Source organism: Nicotiana attenuata, unplaced genomic scaffold (assembly GCF_001879085.1).
Source record: "Nicotiana attenuata strain UT unplaced genomic scaffold, NIATTr2, whole genome shotgun sequence".
Lineage (NCBI taxonomy): Eukaryota > Viridiplantae > Streptophyta > Magnoliopsida > Solanales > Solanaceae > Nicotiana > Nicotiana attenuata.
This window is the reverse complement of record NW_017671442.1, coordinates 227,025-239,113: the sequence shown is the minus strand read 5'-3', so window position 1 is coordinate 239,113 and position 12,089 is coordinate 227,025.

The window sequence follows — 12,089 nt, the reverse complement described above, 5'->3', positions numbered from 1 at the left end:
AAGCGGTCGCTGCAAATATAATCCGGTCTAAAAGTACGGAGTCGAACCAACCACCCCACACTTTAACTTTTACATAAATCATCATAATTCAAGTGCTTATGAGAGGTTAAAAGGTTCAAATAGATAGTCCATTCAAACAATTGGGTAAGACTTGTAATGTGGTTGCCAAAGAAATAGGATTAGAGGCTCAAATGGGTTAACTACGATACATAACAATTAGGCGGGTAAAATGTACTTATCTGGCTCAACAAAGAAATGCCTATATCACTTCCTAGACTGAACAAAACTACTATTTCGCTTTGCAAATACACGGGGCAAGTTCTAGGCATCAAATGCAATGCACAGAATAACACCCAAACCTCACACAAACATGGCACATAACTCACTCAGGATTGGATTCATCAAGACACTCTAGTCAAAGCAGTTAAGCAAATTTAAGAACATACAATTTAAGGTACTTATATAAGAGTAAAAAAACTGAGCCTAAGCGTCACAACCAAAGTACTCACTATTCTCAAGGCATAACAAAGTTAAGAGATATTTCTTCAATTCAAAACACAACACAATGGCTCCTACTCCCAAAAAAAACTATCCGGTCTAAAAGTCCGGAGTCGAATCCCACAGAGAACTAAGGCTTAGTTGTATCTGTTTAATATCACCAAGAAGACAAGATTGAACAATTTTCTAAATTATAAAGATTGCGACTAAAACTAAAAATAAATAAACAGCTTAAAACTAACTATGCTTGAATTGTAAACAATTGAAATAAAGGTCTAAGGTAATGGTTTCCCTCGTTGTTGATTTCCTTAGTTGTATGTTTCTTATAGCTTTGACTTAGTTGCCTCTATCAATCATGAACTCTCCATCTATCATAAATCTCTCTCAAGCAATTATGATAATTTACAAGCTACGCTAGCTAGATTCGCATTACAGTTCACTTAGATCGCACCCGAGGTATCGTTATCTCTAATCCAACCTCTAAACCCTCGGTTATGACTCTCGCCTATACTCCAGGTGTGATGTTGTTCAAACAACTACCTAAATATGCACTCTCTCTCAAGCAGATACATAATAAATAGGAACGGCTAATTGAGTATCCTTTCAATTAACCACAATCAAAACATAGTTGAACAAATAGAGATAAACAACCAATTCAAAACTATTTTAGTATAACAACCAAATCATCCCCAACGGGTTTCACCAAAAACTTAGATTAAAAGATTTATCTACTCATAACAATGATGAAAACTACAAAAGAATTCATAGTCATTGATGAAAGAACAATTAGGGAGATAAGAATTGTTTCCCAAGTTGCCTCCTTGCCTCTCTTGTCTTGTTCTAAACCCTAAAAACTTATCTTCCGCTCCTTTGGACGAACTAAACCTTTTATAGGTTGAGGGGATTGGTCTTGAACTTCCAAAAGTACCCTTCTGATCTGTTTTTCCATCTGGACTAGCGCGGCCGCGCTAAGCCAGCGCTAAGGCTGCGCTAGTTGGGTTATATTATGTCTCCGTTCGCATCAGGTCCGCAGTTGCAGATTCAATTACGTTTTTGACCCTCTTCCGTTTGGAATTTGGAAAAACGTAAAACATGAAAGTTATAGCCCTTTGAGTTAACTTTCCAACAATATATTGTGGAGCCCAAATGAAGTTCTGAGAAAAAAGTTATATCCATTTTACTAGACAGTGCGCGATATGCCTACTCGATTCTTCTTTCGCTGTAACTATCATCCGTTGACCCCCAAACATGATCCCGGCTTAATTCCTTGAGCTTTTACTCAGACTTAAAAGCTCCAAATCACTTGAATTCATTCCATAAAATCTATGTAGCTCGGAATCACTCCTACAAGGCATAAAACACACGGTTAGTGCAAAACACTAGCGATTAAAGCTCAAACTCTATCAAAGTGCAGTAAATTTGAGTGTAATAAGCGACTAAAATACGTAATTATAGCCTATCATCAACACCCCACACTTAAAATATTGCTCGTCCTCGATCAATCAAACTACACTTTTTTTTATGGACACGACCTTTTTAAACCATTCTCCTAACTCATCACACCAAGAGTATTTAAAATAGACTAAGCACAAAAGCATAACATCTTCACCTCAAGATTTGACTCACAAGTACCACGCATTATTCACAACTCACCCACTTACTCTAACATAGAGGTCAATGACATTACCTTTCCTTCATGAATCAAGTGCCCTCACACAACAAAAGAGAGTAGTTCCACACAATAAAATTTAAGAACACTTAGGAACTCAAGATAGAAAGAATCCACTCACTCTCAGAAATAACATTCATATGCTACAAAAGATGCACCATAAGCTTGCCCGTAGTGTATTACTCCACTAATCAATCGAGCTCACTCAATCTAGGATCAATTAGGACTTTATTTGGTTGTAATGTAGGCTACGTGACGGGTAGGATACATTTAGATATAAGAGTGACTACACCTCCCTAAGCACTTTAATACATACACTTTAACATTCAAACCAAATACTTATGTCAAACCAAAACTCCACCTTCACATCAATGTATACTACCCCGTTCTTCTTTAAGCACACTTACATCAAGAGCCACCACTTATCAAGGAATATTTTTTTTCACAACAATCAAACTATTTTTTTTCTTTTTTTTTTCAATTCAAGTGGCTCTTACTTTTTCAAAATAGTTACATTTCTCCTTATTTAATTAGTTCCACTCAAAAGCAGAACCAATCACCCCACACTTTAACCTTTACAAGTTCATAAACAATTCAAGTGCTCATGAGAGGTTACAATGGTTCAAAGATAGTTATTTCAAATAAATGGGTAAGGCTTGTAATGTGGTTGCCAAAGAAACATGATTACATGCTCAAATGGGTTAACTACGATACATAACAATTAGGTGGGTAAAATATATATATCTGGCTCAACAAAAAAACGCCTATATCACTTCCTAGACTGAAGAAAACTACTATTTCGCTTAGCAAACACACGGGGCAAGTTCTAGGCATCAAAATATCAAATGCAATGCACAGAATAACACCCAAACCTCACACACACATAGCACATCACTCACTCAGGATTGGATTCATCAAGACACTCTAGTCAAAGCAGTTAATCAAATTTAAAATCATACAATTTAAGGTACTTATACAAGAGTAAAAAATTGAGCCTAAGTGTCACAACCAAAGTACTCACTATTCTCAAGGCATAACCAAGTCAAGAGATATTGCTTCAATTCAAAGCACAACACAATGGCTCCTACTCCAAAAAAGAAAACTAACTACACCCGGTTCAAATAAAATCCTTGGAAAAGAACCGCGGCACAAAGAAAAACCAAGGGAAAATTATTACACTACCTACAAAGAAAATCCTTATATTTTATTTTTTTAGACTTAAATCCCTCAACAAAATTGTCTAATTGATCCATCGTCGGGAAAAGTCCAATCTTTTCTATTTTTGTAAAAAAAAAAAAAATTCAATTAAACTAACACAACTAAATTAGCATGGAAAGTCACCCAAACAATCTCCTCACCCCACACTTGAATTATGCATTGTCCCCAATGCACATCATAATTATAAGAGGGTAAAAGAAACTCCCTGGTAGGCCAAAGGCCGAAGCACTAGCAGCTCATGGGGTACTCAAACTTCTCCCAGGCTTGGTCTTTCGTGCGGGTACCTCACACTTAGTTCCAACCATCTGGTTTGCTGTTGCATCCTTCCAATAGATTTGCTTTCCATGCTCCTAGAAAATCAAAAATCGACACAACAAAAATAATATAATAAAAAAATAAACTAAATTAAAAATATAAAAAATAAAGCTGGGTTGCCTCCCAACAAGCACTTGATTTAACGTTGCGGCATGACGTGAATCATTTTTTGCCTCCACCTCGAGCTTATGAATTAAACCCCAAGTTTTGATTCAAGCTTATGATTATGGTCATGGGGCGGTGGAACGAATCTAACTGGCCCAAGGAAATAATGTAGCATTCTGAACTCCTTGGCCTTTATATGAGGTATGTTATCCTGACTTTCTGGCAAGAAGAATTCTAGGATATATACACCTTGTTCCTCATTCCTTGACCCTTCAATTGGTTCAGATGACTCTATTTCCATATCATCATCCAAACATAATGTGGAAAAATGCTTGGAGTGTGGACCAATGCGCTCAAACACATGAACTTCAGGATTTTTAACATCCTCAACATCAGTGATGCTAGAGTCAACAAAATTTATATCCTCAAAGTCCTTGGCTGGCTCTAGTCTCTCTTCCTCAACATTGACATCCTCAAATTGTAGTTGGCTAGGCTGTTGATGTTCTACTCTGACCTCCCCAATTAACACCTCAAATTCATGCTCTTCTTGGCTACTATCCTCAATATTGGCTTGTTGAGCATTAAAAGCTCCAACCACTTGACTCAATTGAGCCTCCAACTTGCGAATAGTTGCCTCTTGCCTTTCTATCTGCAATTGTTTTTCATTATTTTGTTTCAGAAGGCACTTTAACATATCATTGATCTCCTTCAGGTCTGCATCCCAGGTTCTTTGTTCCTATTAACTTCACAAGAAAAGGTAGAACCATCATAATAAGGGGTTCAGGAAGATAAGAAATATAAGCACAACCATAAAAGTGACCATTTTTACCACCACACACATCACACATATTCCACAAATGAGATTGAGTTCGTGCACATAACTCGCTCTCAGGAACGTTTTGAAAATTTTGCCACGGGTGGTTTCCTTCACAATATGTATGGAGATCAATAGTAGAATTATCTATACCTAAATTCCCATAATTCCAAGATGTCATGTTTCTCAAATCAACAGTTATAAAACAAAATACCAAAAAACAAAATAAAATAAAAGTTCAAACTTGAACCCTAGAAATATATACAGTTACAACTACACCGTTAGTTACCCGGCAACAGCGCCAAAATTTGATAACGCCCAACTGTAGTCCTAAAAAGGATAAGCGGTCGCTGCAAATATAATCCGGTCTAAAAGTCCGGAGTCGAATCCCACAGAGAACTAAGGCTTAGTTGTATCTGTTTAATATCACCAAGAAGACAAGATTGAACAATTTTCTAAATTATAAAGATTGCGACTAAAACTGAAAATAAATAAACACCTGAAAACTAACTATGCTTGAATTGTAAACAACTGGAATAAAGGTCTAAGGTAATGGTTTCCCCCGTTGTTGATTTCCTTAGTTGTATGTTTCTTATAGCTTTGATTTAGTTGCCTCTATCAATCATGAACTCTCCAACTATCATAAATCTCTCTCAAGCAATTATGATAATTTACTAGACGCACTCTCTCAAGCTACGCTAGCTAGATTCGCATTACAGTTCACTTAGATCGCACCCGAGGTATCGTTATCTCTAATCCAACCTCTAAACCCTCGGTTATGACTCTCGCATATACTCCGGGAGTGATGTTGTTCAAACAACTACCTAAATATGCACTCTCTCTCAAGCAGATACATAATAAATAGAAACATAGTAAAAGAAAGAAAAAGGTATTTAGTTCGTGAACAAGAATTTCATTTCCAAGAGAGATGAAATCAGATTTGGGCAATTGATTGGAACAGATTCTGCAAAAATCTTCCGCTGTTTTTAACAGGTACACAAATTCTATGTCCATGTTACTCGAATTTAACTAACAATGGCATCAGAGCCAGGTTGTTTGCTCCTAATTGTTGCCAACGGCCAGTTTCAATTTTGATCCAAACTTCTCGTAATTAGTGAATTATTTTGTGATAAGTTATTTGGCTTCTTTGATCTCTAATGTATAATTGATTTCTTTTGAAAAGTGACGCATAAAGAGGCCAGATTGTACTTTTGACCAAGAAGGGATTCTTTGAACTGATACCCGGATTACTTAATATCAAGCTTATAAAACATGTCAGACATTTGTTTATTAACTATTTTTCTACCTGTTTCAAGTAAATTGTCTCCCACTGTTATCACCAGTAATTCAAAAATATTTGTTATCAAAAAAAGTTAACACTTTTTTTTCTCTATAAGAAAGATAAAAAGAGAAAAGAAAAGAATTTCATACCAACTAAGAGGTGATATGTGTGTGTGAGAGAAATATTACTATGATGTAACTTCTGTTTGTTCTGCCGCATATAATTTCTAGGTTTAAGAAATTATTTCAAGGCGTCTTTATCCTATGCCGTCGTAGCTGTGACTCCATTTGCGTATTGGCAAAGCGTTGCAGTATATCCATTTGGAGTAAAAAAGTTTCTGCTTGTTTCAAAGTAATTCTCTTTGCAGTATATGCCTTTGAAGTCTTAATGGTTTATGAGTATTAAAATGGTTTATGAGTATCCATAATTAAAATGAGTATTCTGTTTACCATTGATTCCATGAACCACATGGTATGAGTATGGTTTATGTAATTACATCAGTTAATTACAGAATATACATAATGGTATGCAAATTACATTGAAATAACTCTTGTATGCACTTTGTTTAATTAGGAGACATTGAATAATGTGTTATAAGAAAAGTTTTATATGATCAGACCATATTTTTTTTGGTCTGTATACAATGCTTTACCCAAATTCAGTAACTAAAAGAACCCATCAGAATAACTGTTCCCAACTATTTCTAAAGACAGAAAAAAAGAAAGTAGGAGCAGACCAATAAGGTGATTTTAATAACAGATGACAACGAAGAGAGGCAAAAGACAAGTTTTTTAGCTTAAGGATGAATTCAAGATTGTAATGTGTAACAACCCAAGAGAGGAAAATAGTGGAAATCAGAGAGTAGAGTTGAAAGAAAACTACTCTGTAGTGTAGGACAACTAGCAAGTAGAAGAAGACTTGGGCTCAAAGAGAGGCTTGGTGTCAGAAACAGAGACAGTTCATATTTTTCTTTTCTGTATACAACTTACCATATCTTAATATTAAAATTATTTTTATCTTAATCCCTCAATTGATATCCTTCTACAAGTAATTGTGATATATGTTATCACATTGAGTGGTTGTAGCCATTCTTATTATTTTCTTGGTCCTATTTCTGATATGGCTGAACAGGGACAAGTTCGAATTACTCCAAGTGGGAGTTCTCAAAGTCAAGGGAGGGGACAACGTAGAAGGATACGTCATCGCATGACTTATTTCTATAATGATTCAGACCCTGAGCCCAAAGTGATCTAGAATGTCCCAAGAGCGAGACAAAATGAGTTAAGGGATCGAAGGGCTGAACGAAGGGAAGGAGAAAAGAAATTTAGGGAGTTTAAGGATTTTAAAACGGGCCCTGATGTTTCCGTTCCTGAACATGTACACCTTTTTAAGATAAAAAGAATTGAATTGGCTAATTACGTAGAAATTACTAATTGGGAAGCATTAGCTATTTTAGCGGACTCTCTTCGAGAGCCTTGGGGTGAATTTTAACTGAGATTTATTATGATGTTTGGCCTAGTGCACCTTTTAGCATATATGAGCAAGAGTTAGTGTTCGATTGGTATATGGATGTCCTAGAAAACATGTAAATTATTATTATGTGTTTTATCTTAATAAAATTTATATTAAATTATTTGTCTCACCAGTTACATATATTGTTTATTATATTTTTTGTAATGGATTGAGACTTGAAATAAAGTACACACTAAGAAGTGATTTTAATATTAATTAAAAATATTTAGATATAGATGATGAATGGAAACGTAGTGACCGTTCGATTCTATACTAAATGTAGAATTAATATTATAATTAATTTACTTGAGTGTGTAATCACATGCATAAATTAACTGAAGTATATATTGATGAGTTACTTGTAATATTGTCTCTAATAACAGATATGGCATCGAAAAGCATCATTGTTGACTTGAACAAGGGTGACAAACTGAATGGTAAAAATTACGACATCTGGTGTCGTAAGATGTGGTATGAACTCGAAGAGCAAGATGCTCTTGAAGGTATTAACCATGCTATGAGTCACCCAGAGGAGGGTAACAGTGCCCAACACAGGAGGGATCTAGAAACTTACAATGTTTGGAAAAAGAAAGATTCCACTGCACGTGGATTATTGTAAGTTCAGTTGCTGATGATCTCATCCACGAATGTGAGCAATATCCTACTGCTCAAGCCATGTGGGCACATTTAAGAGAGGCATATGGGGGTACGACTGTGACTCACCTTCGACAGCTGACAACAAGTTTGACACGTACAAAAAACGTCATGATCACGGTGTTAAGCAACATCTAAGGGTGATGTCAAATATGATTGCTCAACTCAAAAGTGCTGGCCATGTTCTCTCTGATGAGCAGCAGGTTCAGGCAATGATTCGGTCTCTTCCCGAAAATTAGGAATATTTGAAGGTTAATTTGACCCACAATGATAGCATCAAAACTTTTGTTGATGTTTCCCGTCATGTGGATCTTGAAGACGAGCGGCTTGGTGCTGCTAAAACTGTAACTAATGCTTTTGTGGCAGAATCAAGTGGTACAAAGAGATGAAGCTTCAAGTGCAAGAGAAACTGGAAAAATGACGGAAAGGGTAAGGAGAGCGGAGAAGGACCCTCCAAGAAAAGAAACAAGCCAAATTCCAAGAAAGGTAACGGTTACGCAAGAAGAAAGACAAGAGCAAGATGAAGTGTTACAATTGCCAAGTCCCAGGGCATTTTGCTCGTGAGTGCACTGAGCCGAAAAAGGTAGCATTTCAAAGCGCATTAGTGTTATATATGTTTCTAGCATTGTTTTACTAACTAAATCTTATCCTGTGTGGTAGACTCAGGGGCCACCGACCATGTGAGCCGCGATAGAGAAGCGTTTATAGAGTTTCGTCGAGTTCCAACTGGATCAAAGCATGTATATGTGGGAAATAATGCAAAGCTTGAAGTCAAAGGGATAGGCACTTGTAGAATGGACATGCGTGGTGGCCGATCTTTGATGTTGCATGACGTCCTATATGTTCCAGAGATTTGACGAAACTTAGTATCTATGTCTGTTCTTCTAGATTTAGATTTCAATTTGAATTTTAGTTGCAGTGGTCTTAGAATTACTCAAGACAATATTTTTATGGTTTTGGACATCGTTATGATGGTTTTATTGTGTTAGATTGTAATCCTTCTACGTATAACTATTATGTTGACCGTTGTGTTATGGCATGTTATTCTAGTAATAATGATGTTGATGTCATTACATGGCATGCAAGTTTAGGTCACATAGAGCAGGATCGAATGAATAGATTGGCTAAGGAAGGCCACCTAGGTCCTTTCTCTAAAATTGAAATGCTAACTTGTGAAAATTGTCTTGCTGGAAAGATTACACGTAAACCATTTTGAAAGGCTAAGAGAGCTGATTTTCCATTGCAATTAATTCATTCTGATATCTGTGGTCCAATGAATGTGAGGGCTAGGTCTGGTGCTTTATATTTCATTACGTTCATTGATGATTTCACACGCTTTGGTTATGTCTATTTGATTTCTCATAAATCTGAAGCACTTGAATGCTTTAAGAAATATTTGAATGAAGTTGAGAATCAACTAGACAAAAGGATAAAGACCTTAAGAACCGATAGAAGGCGTGAATATCTTTCAAAAGAATTTGAAGAATTGTGCAATGAAAAGGGAATCACCAGACAGTTAACTATGCCGTACACACCTCAACAAAATGGTGTAGCAGAAAGGAGGAATAGAACATTATTGGACATGATAAGGTCCATGATGGCGCAGGAAAATTTACCTATCTCCTTTTGGGGAGATGCGTTATTGACTGCAACTTACATATTGAACAAAGTGCATTCTAAATCAGTTTCTTCCACTCCTTATGAGCTATGGACTGGTCATATACCGAACTTAAAGGATTTACGACCTTGGGGTTGTGCTACATATGTAAAAGAATCCTTTAGCAATTTTGGTAAATTAGGTCCAAAAGGAAAAAAATGTATCTTTATAAGATATTCAGAATACTCCAAAGGGTATGTGTTCATTGGTGAATTAGAGGATGGAAGTGTTAGTGAGATTTAATCACGAGATGTCACATTTCTGAAAAATGATTTTCCAAAGAAGGGCGAGGTAAAGAATGGACTTTATGAAATGTTGAACTCAGATAGTAAGCAAGTGTCTTCTGACACAGTTGATAATCAAATTGATCAAGATCTTATTCTTGATCCGAGTGGGAGTGGGAAATCTCAATCCTAAAATCCTTCTAACGAACCTGAATTTCAACTACGAAAGAGTGCCAGGAAAAATATACCCAAACGTACTTATGAAATTAAAGATTATATTTTCTTGGTATCTCCTACAGAAATGGATGAGCCAAAGTCTATGACTGAGGCTTTATTGAGCCCTGGAAAAGATGAGTGGATGAAAGCAATGAAAGAAGAATTAGAGTCCATGAAAACCAATAAAGTCTGGGATCTAGTTGACCTTCCGCCCGGGCGTAGAGCCATTGGGATCAAATGGGTTCTCAAAGTTAAACGCAAAGCGGATGGGTCAATAGAAAGATACAAGGCACGATTGGTGGCAAAAGGCTTTACTTAAGAAGCTGGAATAGATTATGAGGAAACATTTTCACCAGTTGTGAAGTTTACCTCAATTCGCTTACTTTTGGCTATTGTTGCACGTTTGGATTTAGAATTACATCAAATGGACGTGAAGATAGCTTTTCTCAATGGAGAACTAGACGAAGAAATCTACATGGAACAACCTGTAGGCTTCATCGTTAAAGGCCAAGAAAAGAAGGTCTGTAAATTGAAAAGATCTATTTATGGCCTGAAGCGATCTTCAAGGCAATGGTATTTGAGATTTCACAAGGAGGTGATCTCATATGATTTCACCATGATCAATGAAGACCATTGCATTTATGTGAAGAAGTCGAATGGGATGTTTGTAATTTTTTCTCTTTACGTGGACGATATTTTACTGGCTGGAAATAATTAGGAGTATTTGAAAACTATCAAGTCATGGCTTTCGAGGTCATTTGACATGAAAGATATGGGTGAGGCAAATTATATCCTTGGAGTTAAGATCCAAAGAAACCGTTCCAAAAAATTATTGAGTCTATCTCAAGAAACTTATATAAAGAAAATTTTGGAGCATTTTCGTATGAACAATTGCAAATCCATGGATACTCCTACAGCGAGAGGTCAAACTTTAAGCCTTGAAATGTGTCCCAAGACTAAAAATGAAAGGGAAGACATGTCCCGAGTTCCATATTCAAGAGCTGTCGGGAGCTTGATGTACACTATGATGTATATCCGCCCAGACATTTGTTATGCCGTAGCTCTGGTGTAACGACCCGGCCGGTCATTTTGAGCTTTTGCATTTCGCTCGCCAGTTCTCGGGCATGACTAGCCCCGTGTGATGTATTATGACTTATGCAAAATCGTCGGTTTTGGTTTTCAGAATAATCGGAATAAATTTGGAAGACCAGTTATCAGTTTGAAGCTTAAAATTTGAAAGGTTGACCAAGTTTTGACTTGTTAGTATATGACCTCAGATTGGAATTTTTATGATTTGGTTAGCTCTGTTAGGTGATTTGGTACTCAGTAGCGTGATCGGAATGTGTTTTGGAGGTCCGGAGTAGATTTAGGCTTGAATTGGCGAAATTGGAATTTTGGCGATTTCCGGTTGATAGGTGAGATTTTGATATAGGGGTCGGAATGGAATTTCGGAAGTTGGAGTAGGTCCGTTGTATCATTTGTGACGTGTGCACAAAATTTCAGGTCATTCGGACGAGGTTTGATAGACTTTTTGATCGAATTCGGAATTTGGAAGTTTTGGAATTCTTAGGCTCGAATCCGAGGGTGATTCGATGTTTTGATGTTGTTTTGAGCATTCCGAAGGTTGGAACAAGTTTTAATGATATTATGGTGTGTGTTGGCATGTTTGGTTGAGGTCCCGAGGGCTTCGGGTGAGTTTCGGGGTGGTTTCAGACCATTTCTAGGCCATTTCTAGTTGCTGGTTTTTGGCTTCAGGGGTGTACAGTGCGTTAGCATAGATCTGGCCGCGTTAGCATAGAGAAAATTTGGAAAAATGGAGTTGTTCTATGCGATTGCGTAGGTCTTCCCGCGATCGCATAGAGAAAAATTTCTGCTGCACTGACTCGACTTTGGAAGCTTATGTCTCACAATCTGTAAGAATTTGA